The following is a 12,197-nucleotide window of genomic DNA, read 5'->3' on the forward strand; positions in this document are numbered from 1 at the left end:
TAATGGCTTCATTCTTCTGTGTAATGGAGTTGAGTGCACTCTCAGTATATTCGTGGATTACATAAAACTGAGAGGAGTGGCTGACTTACAAGAGAGTCATGCAGCTAGAAAGGGAGTCTGACAAAAATCTCATGAAGTTCAGCAAGAAGAATAGTAATGTCCTACCACTGAGGAGGAACAATCCTAAGCATCATTACATGCTGGGGGCCACCAAACTGGGAAGTGGGTCTGCAGAAAAGGATGTTGGAGTCTTTCTAGGCACTAAGTTGAACATGAGTCAGCAACATGCCCTTGCCAATGACAAGGCTAAAAATACTCTTGGCTGCATTAGGCAAAACATTGGCAGCAGATTAAGAGAGGCGATCCTTCTTTCTACACTTCACTAGTGAGGCCGAATGCCCCTTCCCCTCTCCCACCAGTACTCCCCCCCCAGCTGAGACGTGTACATTCTGGAAAGAGTCCAATGAGGACTCTTAGCAAGATGATAAACAGACTGGAGCAACTCTCCTATGAAGAAAAGCTGAGATGAGACTGTTGAGCATTGAGAAGTCTCATAGGGGATCACATCAATACCTGTAAATCCCCGAAGAGATGGTGCAAATGGAATGGATAAATGTTTTCAGTGATACCTAGTGTCAGAATAAGAAACAACAGACACAAAGTAGAACACAAGAGATTGAACATCAGGAAGCACTTTTATACTGTGAGAGTGAGTGCTCATCAAGAAAAAACTGTAGAGTATTCACCTTGGAGGTCTTCAAAAGATAACTTGACTTGGTCTTGGGTAACATACGCTGGGTGGTCCTGTTTGAGCAGAAGGTTGGACAAGATTACCTGCACAGATTTCTTCCAACCATCACTATTCTGTGATTGTGTGGGAGATCTTGCTAGATGCTACCATGTTTAAGCCTCAATTTCCATGTTGTTTTTAGAAATGCAAAAAGATTTTTTCCTTGGTAGAGAAGATTATCAAAATTTGATCTTTTATGTTTTGTCCAAGAAAACATCATGATTCAAGAGTTTTTACTGAAAGGCAAATGTGTTTTTCAAATAGATAAGGATAAAACGTATTAAGTGGAAACATCCTCAGCAATAGAATTAATTACATTTCAAGTTGAGTTCAGTTTTATTTTCTTTAGATCCTCTATGACTAAGAGGACCATCAAAACTTTTTAAGCAAAGAAAATTCAGAAATACTGATTATACAGTAAGAAAATGTATAATACCAAATCTCCTTTCCTCTGTACTTTATCTTTTCAGAGTGAAGGATTTGTGCTAGGTTTGCTCTCATTCTTACTAGTTTATCTAGTATATCTAACCCCTTAGTTATATGTCCAGTATTAATTTTGGAGAGGCAGTCAGTGTTGGTGCCACGAGCAGACAGCTTGCAAGTAGTACTAACATTGATTGAATCTGTGGACAATGGTGCATTTACAACATCTTTCCAAATGACTGTATGGATTTAACGAAGCTAAGCAAGGAACTTGCTTGTGCTTTCCGACACAAGTGTCAGAAGTTGCTGTAGATGTAACCAGTGGCTTAAAACAGCCCTGGCAGCACCTTCAGCTACTTCTAAAGAGCCATAGCAATTCTGATCTTCTAAACTTTAAACCTTTTTCTTCTTCTTTTTTTTCTTTCTACTCTCTCTTTTCATTGATCCTGTAAAAACAGTAGAAATGAGTCATCTGAATATTTTGAGTTTCCAATATTTAATTAAAATAATAGATTGGTTAATTGAAGTCTTAATAATTAATTTTCTCTCTTTTCTTAGGAAAACTTAATCTCTTTGTCTTCCTAAAAATAAAACAAAATAAAATAAATTAGAAACTCTTCTACTGTAGTGAACTTTTTTTTCTTTTTTTTTTCCATCTTCGTATATACTCTCTCTAGAGGAAATTCAGGCAGTCCAACATTACTGCCATAAATCCTTGGTCTTTTTTTACTTTCCCAGGCAAACTTACAAATAAATAAATAAATAAATAAAAATCATTATAACAGTAAATTATTTATTTAACATCAGTGACTAATGTTAACTTCATTTTCAGCATTCCTCTCTATTGGAAAATTTCCAGGTTGTAATATATCCATCCAGCCAACAGTTTAATGGATGCACGAGGTAGTCGGGTAAATATTTATGACTATAGTATATGAGTTCTTAACTCACAGTATACTGAACTTGACCTTTACAGTAAATTTCCTTTAATATATTAAAGAAAAAAAGTCTTTTTTACTAATACGTAAATGTCTAAAAGCTAAACAAATTATATTTAATAATGAGAAGAGGTTATATGTTGTTATTTTTCCCTATTTCCTTCTTTTCTTTTTTTTTTTTTTTAGCCTGTTCTTACCTTTCCCTTCTACAATTAAAACATAGAACAAATGAATTGTAATTCTAGAGACAAAGAAATGCAAATAAAACTCTCATTCTGGATACTGTTTAATTCTATGATTGCATTTGGCAAAAAAACCATTTAGAATAGTTCAGCCCTTCCACACATTTTTTTTTTTAAAGTAGTAAATGCTGAAGAGAGAGGAGATCTTACCCACAAAAGCCAGATTTTATTAGCACAAAAATAAGCCTGAGTAACACTTCAAAGAAGTTCACTTTTAAGACATTTATAAAAAAGAGAACACAAGGTGAAACAAAACAGGAATGAATAAAAGTCATTGTCAGTAGTTCTCTCCTAGCTGTGTCCTTGTTTGCACATTCCTTCTCATAGTTTTATTCTCTCTGACTTATGAATCTTCTGTCTGCTTCTTTGCTGTGCATAGGAGGGCTTTCCTGAAAATAAGTAACCAGGAGAGAAAGGAGATAGTTCTTATCTGTTCTCAAATTTAAATAAACTAGTAAAATTGTTGCTGTTCATGATTAGGTTAAACTGAAAATAAATAAATGATGTTTTTCTTCTAATTTGCAATGGGAATATTTTCCATAATTTTTCCTAATTTCTGTTTCTCGAACTTAACTTCAAACATCATAAATTGCTGCAAAGATGAACTCATTATATATGAGTTACCTTGAAACAGTAGAAAAAAATCAAATTAAAATTTTAAATTTCTTGCCATTTGCTTTATTATCTTCAGTACAGCCAACTATTGCTGTGAAACACTTACATTAATCTTATTAGATATTAGAACGTTATGTTTTTTGGTTTTTTTTGTTTCTTTTTGGGAGTGCTGTTGTTTGAGGATGATGGTTTCTAACACTGTGTAAATTGTCAATTAATTTTACATGTGCCAGATCCTTTACCTAGTGGTTTTCAGAGTATGAGGAGATTGTTGGCATGATGAATACTTTTTTCCCCATCAATATTTGCAGATTTGACACAATGCATGATTTTCTGTTACTGAAAGTCAGAACAGTGCTGCTAAAGATTGCGCCCATTTGAGCCACTAATCTAGTTCTGTAAAATAACCTGACAGTCTTTTCCTTTTTCTTCCTTTTTTTTTTTTTTTTTTTTTTTTTAATTAATACCTTCAAGAGAAAACAATGATAACTACAAAAACTGAGAAAACTGAGAAAACTGAAAAATTGAAATTTGATTTAAACAAGTGATTTAACCATGACTAGATGGGGAACCCTTTGCTATCACTGATGGTATCAGAAACCTTCAAATTCCAGATTTGAAGGTTTCCACCAGATAGTTAGAAAGCCTCTTAATCTTAATGATTTCATGGTACTTTGTAATGTAGAGTTCTCTCCCCTTATAAGTGACACAGAGAAAAGGTAACTGTAAATGTTATCCATACTTCAAATGTCTGAAAAACTCAATTTATGGCTTCTTTTATTGCATGTAAATTAATGAATCCCCAAAACATGACTTCAATCACGGCTTTGGTTTTAGATATTCTGGAAATGAATTATTTCTTAGGAGAATGAACAATTAAGAGAATGAAGTGTTTGGAGGCTGTCATCAAAGGAAACATCTCCTTCTAAGCAGTAAACAAAAAAATGTGTATACCAGATCATATTTCAGTAGAATGTTTCAATGTCTATTTTTGTAAAAATATTCTGTAATGAACGTGTTTCAGTCTGTAATTTGTTTTTTGTAAGAAGCAGTTTTTCTTCTATGGTCTCTTTACCATATCAGTTCCTAAATTTGCTCTCTACAAGTAGACTACTACAGGCCAATTAAAAATAACACTTCATAAATTCTTTGTACTACTTTTGTGTTTACATATTTAACATTTTTAAAGAGTAATTTACATTTCATTTTTCTGTACTTAACAGATCAACATGTTATTACTCCATTAAAATATAGAACAATTTTGTATAATTAAGTGTAGTAATATCTTTTTATGATGTGCATCATGACAGGAGATGCTATATTCTTATCTCAGTAAATCCAACACTGAACTAAGAGAAAAGAGAATAATCACAAAAAATGAAGATTTTTTGGAGAAATTTCTCATAAAATTTGTATGCTTCACCTCTTTCTGTGTCACATATTCTATCACATGCTCAGAAACATCAAAAACCTCAATTTATTTTTTTGTGTGGTTGCTAGTACATAAAACTAGACATGAAAATTTAGATTTTTTAATATAGTCTACAGAAGATTTCAAAATAACTGCTTCTTCTAAATTTGTTAAATAATCTCAGCTGGCCTGTTTTCTTTAAGGCTTAAAAATCATGTTTTTTTGCTTAAAAATAATGTGTTCTGAATCCTTCCCAAATCAGTTGATCTTCACAGAGAGAAACACTTCTTTTGATTACTATTTCTTCCATTTTTCTATTAAAGCATTTGACCGAAGAACCAAAGAAATGTACCTTCAACAAAGTTAGAGGGTAAACTTGGATTTTAATTTCCTGTTGTTCATGTTGATCAGTAATTATGAGAATGAAAATGTGAGCTTAAAAGCCTGAGCTAAAACTGTTCACTTCCTTAATCCACCTGTACAAAGAAACCCAGCAGGGACAAGCGAAGTTACAAGAACCATTCAGCCAGCAGTTTCTACTCTGGCCTTTCAGCAATGTGCAGGAGCACCTCCATTAATGCTGATTTACAGCAGTTGAAATAAAATTCTTACTGATTGTAATTGGGTCCTTATGCTGACAACAAAAAGCAGTTTTCAAAAAGCACTTGAAAACCAAAAGTGTTTACTTTCAAAGAAACTATACTAAAGTTTTTGATTTTCCTCTACTCATAATGATCTGCCTGGAGAAAACAAAACTTTCTGATTTTGTGTTAACATTTTTATGTGCTTCAGTGTTTCACTAAACTGTAAGTCACCATTCAAGTCTTTATCATTCTCTATCTTTGAAAAATCTGGTACAACATTACTGCCTAGCTAACAGCTTTTCTAACTCATGAAGCTCAGTTTTCTCATGTAAAGGCAGGTTAATATATAGCTTGCTTCAATTTCTTCAGCATCAACTCTGATTTGATAATTTTTAATATTAACTCTTACAGCTTACATAGTCAGCTGACTCTCTGGCTTTTGTAAAACAGTGATTAAGAATAAACAGAAGAAATGCATACTGATCTGGAGACTTGTTTTTTAAATGTGACCATGACTTGCCTCTGAATTGCATTATTGGCCAGTCACATGCAGGAAAATGCCCTAACTCTTCCTAACTGTTGTGTGTGGATTACTGTAGAAGTAGATGAGAGACAAAATAATAAATTATCACCACAATAAACTAGAATGTAGTATTTAAAATTTCTTTTTCCATTTGAGCAGCTCTTCCTTAACTCATCACAAATCAATAGTTTGGATTACTAAGGCAAAGCAGTTGAAACAGTCATGTTTTCAGCTACAGAGTTTAAAACTGTAACAATAAACACACAATCAACTTGTTGTGGTTTTATCAGTCCTTATAAATAGTAAGTCCTTAACAGCAATCCATGTAAATACTGACTAAGTAATGTATTTCAAGTTCTGTTGTTTAGGTGGCAAACACCTGCTAACATGTCCGTAAGAGACTGGAATTGAAGAACCTAGTTTCCATGTACACAATTTAAATTGAGTGCAGCAATGTCAGTGCAAAATAGTATATGGCAGAATCTCTGGAAGCTCAAATGTGAGAAGAAAAACATACTAATTTGTAAATTTGTAAATGTGCATACAATTTGTACACTGGGTGGAGCAGTGCAAAATTTGTGTTGATGATTATGTTCATAAAGGAGTGCAGTAAGACAAAAAACATAAGATTAAAATTCTCGATTAAAAAAAGAAAACAAAATATTTTGAAAGGATTTAATTCTCAAGAAAAAAAATATTTTGGAACTGAATATTTTTATGTTAACTGTCAAAATCTATTAACACTTCACCCTGACTTGTAAGATGTTGAACTATCTCAATTTAACTTTTCTGTGAATTTTCCCCTTTTTTTCTCTGCACTTGCCCCACTTGGGATTCAGAGAAAAATTACAGAACTAGCAAAGCTTATCCTCTGTTTGGTTTAACCATCTCTTTAAAAAGGATATATAGCCATAGAATTAAAGATTCATCTGTCCGTGATGCATGTGCATATCTCCTGGGAAGTTTTATAGAAATTATATGCATAATAAGTGAAAACTACAATTATGGGGTAGTAAAAAGGAGCTTGGTATGCTCAGTGCAGAGGGAAAAGTGAGTTATTTACATGTGATGAAGTCTGAATTGTCTGGAAGAAACATGTCACTTCTTAAGTAATACTGTGAATTTATCAGTGAGAGACATCATGTTTTCTTCCTTTAGCGATGATTTCTTAATAGTAGCTTTTCTCTGCACTTTCTCTGAAGGAGGCAATTTGTATTTTGACTTTACTTACAAATTCCTTCTTTACAGAAAATGGGCCATGCACCTTCAGCATCATGAATTTCCTGTGTACCCTGCTTCCACAAGCAACAGCCACTTTCCAGTAAGTCTCTCATCCATACAGCAGTAGTAGTAAAAGCAGTTTTCAAAATATATTGCATCTTTTGCCTCTATGTTACACTCTAGAGGAAAACTCTTTCATTGAGTACTGTGGTTCCAGTGGATTCCAGCTTCAACATTTGTCAAAGTTTAAGACTGCACTAAATAAAATTTGAAACTTGGGTCATCTGCTTTTTTCCTATGCAAGTATATCATTGCTTAAATTAAATCAAGGTTATTTGTTCTTCCCGAACTGCTTTCACAAAACAATCCCTTCATTTTGTGTTTTTAGCCTTGTGTTATCAATCTTTACTGACTTTTTTGGGTATTTTTAAACATAGTTTAGCAGTGTAGTCTGCAGCTGATGAGCTATAGTTCATCAGTGAAGGAAAGCATCTAAATCCACTTGTTCAGGGATATTTTACAAGAACTGAATTGCAGACTATTTTCTGTATGCTTGCTCTAGAGGCATAAGGTGCAACGAAGAATGGTAACCCTGAAGTACATATGAAATAACCATTCCCACCCTGCCTCAGAGATTCATGCTGGTGATATTTAGTGCTTTGGACAATTTGGCTTTGACAATTTCTGCACACTCATAGCTTTTCCATCATTCTCAGGTTGAAACTTGCACATAGTCATTTTCAGTTTTGTTCAACAAAATCACAGGAGACGTTTGGTAGAAAAAAGGTTGGTTTGACTTCAGAATAATTATGCTGATAATTTCCCTGATGCTTCCCATCTGGAAAAGGTACTGAGGTGTACTTGCGCTGTGATATCCATCAAGACCTTTGTTTTTTTTCCAAAATTTGGCATATTTTAATGCTGAGTATGTTTGCTGAAGAGTTCATAAGAAAGGTTACCTAAAGGAATTTTGGATTTTTTATGCTAGTGACCTTCTGTGGCTTTGGATAAGTACGTACCTCCCTGAAAGGGAACCTGATAGAGTATATAAATTTAACAATGTTTTCCTGAAGTTTTCCCTGTCATAAGCTGACATATCCACAATATTTGCTGTTTTAAAATTAATAAACAATAATTATTTTAAAGATGATTTCTCAGTGATTCAAAGTACTAATTAATTCAACCTTTGTCAGTAGGTACTGAGAATGAAACCAATTGGATCATGTTATTCAGTCTTTAGTTACTACAGATTTATACAACCTGATGATACTGGCAATTTTAGATGTTTTCACAGTGCTTTTTATAATAAATGGTGTGAGGGGGAAGATATACAGCTATATTTTTGCAGTGGAGGGAGAATATTTCTGTGAAGTCATCCCTTCAAGTCAAGTTTGCAAATTCCTACACAAAGAATAGAAAAACAGGAAATGTTAACATTGGTTAACATTCTCTTCTAGGAGGAAATGTAGTTCATCAAATTGTATTATAAGGAGAAAAATACACTATTTTAATGTGTTTTTCAGAATTCAAATGAATAGAAACAAAGCAATGAAAACGCCAGTCAAAGATTCTGATAACTTTGTGATCAAATTCATGTTCAACACAGGATATTATACAGTTTATCTGAGATATTGTATGTTGAATCACAGCCTGAACCTCTGATTGATCACCTGAGGCAAGCAATGAGTCAGCTGTGGGAGCACAGGTGAAGGCAATTCACCTGTGTAACCAGAAGGGGTGGAGCCTGGCTCCACCTCTCCTAGACCCCATTTAAGGGTTGATTGTCCCTGAGGAAGGCTATCTCTCTGGAGATTGCTCCTTTTGGAGTCTTCTTCTGTGAGCCCAGGACACGGGTAAGCTTTTCCATTCATTCCCATTTCTTTCCAGTTATATATAGATATGTCGATAGCCCTTTCAGCTGTATGCTCTCTAAAAGACCAGCCTAACTTCTCTATATACTTACTGATTTTACATCTGTATATTTGTTGATTATGCAGATACAAATTCAGTTTGAATTCACTGCCTCAGTGAAATACAATGATCTCTTTGTGACTGATGGCCTATGTATAATTTTAATGTGACACTATCTTTCTCTAACCTAAGAAGTGCCAAACTTGTGTGTACTTTCTTTGCAAATCAAGATACTTTCAAGAAAATATTGGAGCTTTTGCTAGAGATATTCTAAAGGACTGTTCAAATGTGTTTCCTGCATACCTGTATAAAAGGAACAGTTGATATCATTTGAAAACAATTTTCTATTTGTCTGCATCAAAGGAAACTGATTCCATCCAGCTTCAGCCATGGAAGGACTCAGCTATGTACTGTATGCAAATTCCAAAGCAACAGTTCTGAAAACATTCCTGCAATATGAACGTGTTCACAGTCCAGTAAATTTATTGCTGAATAACAGATGGTAATGGTAAATTTAGGCACTGGGGTCCAAACGGATTTAATCTACTGGATTATATCCCAAAACCAGTCTGCAGTGGAGTTCCTGCTAAGTCAGTGAATTTATCATATGCATTTGGCACGTGCTCAAGTTTGTTACTGTGTGAATGCCAACAATCCATGTCAATCAAAAGACTGATAAATAGGAAAATGGTGTGGCATTTTAATTTGATGAAAATTTGGAACTGAATTCTGATGTCTAAATTATGCATTTACCATTTTAAGGGAATATAACACTGAACACAAAAGCATTAGTAGGAAAAAAATATGTACCCAGGTCATAAGGAATAAAAACTCCAAGCTATGTAATGATATCTTTCAAATACCACCTCATGAAGAAATCTGATGTTCTAATACAAGGAGAAAACACACTGAAAACACTTTATAACAGATTTGACAGCAGTTTCACAAAGACATTAGGTATCATACTGTTTTGTTTTTTTTTTTTCCTCTTCCCCAGTTGAGAACTTGTTATCAGTCAAATAATCATAATTTTGCTAACTCACACATCCATACATTAGTATAGGAGTGCATAAGGTAAGAATTTTTTAGGATGGCTCCAGCCTAACTTAATTATCTCAGTAATATATTTGCTTTTTTCTAATGTAACCATAATTCATAAAACCAATGGTCGAGGAGGATCTGGTCAAAGAGTGTCCAGCTAGAACCAACTCACACAAATCCATGGGCCCTGATGGGGTGCACCCGTGTGTCCTGAGGGAGCTGGCAGAGGTGACTGCTGAACTGCTCTCTATCATCTTTGAAAGGTCCTGGCAAATGGGAGATGGGCCTGAAGACTGCAGGATATCTGGTGTCACTCCAGTCTTCAGAAAGGCAAGAAGGAGGATTTGGGAAACTATGGGCCAGTCAGCCTCACCTCCATCCTTGGAAAGGTGATGGATACCCTCTCCAAACAATTGGAAGAATAAAAGGTTATCAGGAGTAGTCAACATGGATTCACCAAGGGAAAATCATGCTTGACCAAAGTGGTAGCCTTTTATGATGTCATTGCTGGCTGGGTATATGGGGGAAGAGCAGTCTATGTTATGTACTTTTACTTCAGCAGCACTTCAGACACCGTCTCCCATAATATCCTTTTTATGAAACTTAGAAAATGTGGGATAGATGAATAGACAGTAAGGTGAATTGAGAACTGGCTGACTGGCAGAGCTCAGAGAGTAGTAATTAGTGGCACAGAATCTGGTTGGAGGCCTGTAACTAGTGATGTCAGTGCTAGCTCAAAACTTGTTAAACATCTTTATCAAGTGCAAGAGGTTGTTTAAGGAAATATTCGTGAAAAGTCTTGGTGTAATGATTAAGCTATTTTACAATAAATAACCAACAGCAGTGTGCGTGCTTGTTTTAGAGCTATTTCATCAGAATGTTGCTCTAAAATTGAGCTTCTTAAGAAACCTGCCTGTAGTTACTAAAATGAATGAAGTCAAAGAACCAGATTTTGAGTCAGTTCTTTATGAACAATCCTGAAACTCAGCAAGCAAAACTGGTGGTTTCAGCACACTTCAGATCAGTGTGATCATATCAGTGGAGCTACTGGTGACAATCTGGAGCTATTTAAAGACAAAATTCACTACTGTAGATATGCCATTCAGATTGTCTTCAGTGAATGTGATACAGCTACAGACTGTAGGCAAAACAATCCTTGACATAACACTCAGTACTGGAGTCCCTGGGACCCTGTGGAAGTGGTGTGTGAAGAAGTGGTGAGCTGCTGTAACAATTCTCCATTCTTCATGGCGCTAGGGAATCTTTCAGCCTTCACAACAAAGACTATATTAGGGATCATGCACAAACTTACTGAGCACAGCTATGGAATAAGAGCTCTAAATGGTGCATAATCAAGGAGGCAGAACTTGCTCTTGGATTTCTCACTGAGCCCTGAGCACCAGCAAATGTCATGTTACAATTTAGTTGTTACTGCTCTTTGTGGCTTAGCTGCGTTAGACATTGCGCTATTCTTGCCAAAAATTCCATCTGATCAGCTGCTAATATTTATTATTGATACTTCAGTAGAATATGTTGAGCTGTAAACAGCTTAGACAAATGTATTACTCTTCTCTTGAACAGAGGTAGAACTAAAATATATAGAGATCACTCAACTGCATATGATTTGTTCTCTCTGCCTGTCTTGAAATGGACCTGCATGGATTTTCTTAGTGATGGTTCTGAACAGATAAAAGCTTTTTAGAGCTTGTCAGTATCTCAGTGAATGTATTAGCTCAGATTTTTGTGTGCTTTTTGAGTGCTTTTCCCCTTTCTCTGGCACTGGGAGGAGAAAGGGGAATGGCAGAAGATGAAGTCTGGCATTTGAATGTAATGACAGAGAGTTAATTCTCTCCTTGCATAAGATTTCTTGCTTTATCCTGCTTCAAGTCACATGCTGAACCACTCTGTTGTGGTATCAGTTGATATTATTACAATATCAATTATTTCTCCCTTATTTTTTAATTGCCTATTGCCATAAATATTGTATCTGACTTGATTTTCATCTTAGAGTGCTGAAACGGAATTCTGTTTCAAGAATCTTTACCTCACCTTGGCTGTATTCAAAAGGCAAGTTATCTTGACAAGAAGACATTTTAAAATAATTTTGCTAAACACCTGCAAAGCCCTGCAGATTTTTTTTAAAGGTATTTACAATACCAATTTTAACTGGAACTAAACTAAGTTGTGTTGATATGACCTATTTAGATCAAATCAAAATGTTTATACAGGTTTCCTTGTGGTTTAGCAATGCATTTCTCAGCTTATATAAAAAGTAAATTAGTTCAGCTGTGAAATCAGAGAAGCATAGTTTAAATCCATATATGCTATGAAATTTAGGTGAGGTGTTTGTACGCTTTGTTGTTCTTAGGCAAACACTTTCCTCAGCATATATACCATCACATTTCCTAAATTTTCTGCTTTGTAAATGAATATTGAGGAAATACTTCACTAACAGGTCTTGGAATTAATTTCAGGGAAAAAAAGTGATTTAGTAAAGA

This window comes from Lagopus leucura, unplaced genomic scaffold, assembly GCF_019238085.1.
Source record: "Lagopus leucura isolate 7727_CA_CO unplaced genomic scaffold, USGS_WTPT01 Super-Scaffold_100002, whole genome shotgun sequence".
NCBI classification, from domain to species: domain Eukaryota; kingdom Metazoa; phylum Chordata; class Aves; order Galliformes; family Phasianidae; genus Lagopus; species Lagopus leucura.